The following is a 1,500-nucleotide window of genomic DNA, read 5'->3' as shown; positions in this document are numbered from 1 at the left end:
TAGAGAGTTATCTTTTTGCCGACTTACAGAAACAATAATAAACCGAAAGAAAGTACAGGCTCAAATATATATCATGGGAAGACAGAACGTGAAACCGCTCATGCTCCAACAGCATGCTTGGCCTATTGCAGTTTGTAAAGGCTGCTAAAAGTCTTTTCCTTTCACAAAGATGGGGGCAGGGGACCCTCCAAAGAGGCATCATTTTGATTTATCTCAAAAGCTGTTGCATACTTGTTTAGATGAAGTAAACCTACTTGCCCTTCTTCAAATCCTGACACAGGAAACAGCATCAGCAGGGCACTTATGATGCAGTGTTCTGGTGTAAACAGGCTACAAAATTAGGCAAGATTGTCAGATTATATTTTCAAGGTTCTTTTGCATGGAGGGATTTTTAAAAGTATTTAAAATAGAAGCTATGATTATTTTTTTTCAACCTTCTGTCCCCAGCGCTTCAGACCTGCACTTGACCCAAGGTGACTGCCAAGATGGGAGCCATAAGGCTCACCCGCCCCCCAACTGCAAAACCCGTTGGAAGAAAACAAAACACTAGTCACCCAGTGAAAGAAAGGGGAACCTGCACTTTCCTGAACAGTGCCTCGGGTGCTGCGGTTTCAGTATGCAAAGTCAACGCAGCTTCACGGCCTCACAGCGTTTCTTGTCCTTCCCTTGGACATGGCTGCAGGGCGGCTCTAAACGAGATCGAAGAACCGCTGCAGTGTGCAAAAGAAAACAACGATTTACAGTTGTTTGTTTGGGTTTTTTTAAGGGTTCCTTTTAGGTATTAAGGGCTCTCCTCCCGGCCCCCTCTCACAGCCCCTCAGCGGAGGGCAAGCAGCTGGTGAAGGCCCGGCCCCGGCAGCACCTCCCCTCAGCGGGGCTGCAGCCCCCATGGGGCCTGGCTCCCGGCTAGGCTGCGAGCAGGGCCCTGCCGTCAGCCCCACAGGCCTCCCTTGATTGGCGTGAAGCAGCGGATACAGGACTAGCCCCGTGGGAGACATTTATTTTTTTTTCTACTACCACAGCCGGAGCGGGGGAAATACTAATGAATAATAGAGGGACGCGTCTCCTTTAAACATTTCCTCCCCGCCCCCTCCCACGTGGGCGGGGCAAGGGCGGGGATTCCGCGATGCGTCACTTCTATTTCTCTCGTGGTGTAGAAGAACCGTGTGTGGAGTGAGACGTGAGTATGGGTATTTAATTTTGTGTTCAGTGGGGGCCGTTGCCGTTTTTTTGTATCCTCTACCCCTAGCTGTCGAGGGCTTGGCATCTCCCGGCCTGATGCAGGAGAGGCGCGCTGGGTAACCGTGTGGTGAGGCTTCTTTTCCTGAAGTTCATGCTGTGCCTTGTGGGAGGAATGCTCTGCCATGGAGCGGGCCTAGGTCGGGAAGAACAGCCGCTGCCGTGTTTGGGAGGAAGGGGGCAAAGATGATTTGAGTGAGGGGGAAAAAACATCGGTAGGGAACTGCACGGCTCCGTTCCCCCCAGGGCGGGGTCTGGCCC

The sequence above is a fragment of the Charadrius vociferus genome, unplaced genomic scaffold (assembly GCF_000708025.1).
Source record: "Charadrius vociferus isolate BGI_N301 unplaced genomic scaffold, ASM70802v2 scaffold915, whole genome shotgun sequence".
In the NCBI taxonomy this organism is placed as follows: Eukaryota; Metazoa; Chordata; class Aves; order Charadriiformes; family Charadriidae; genus Charadrius; species Charadrius vociferus.
This window is presented reverse-complemented; position numbering follows the sequence as displayed.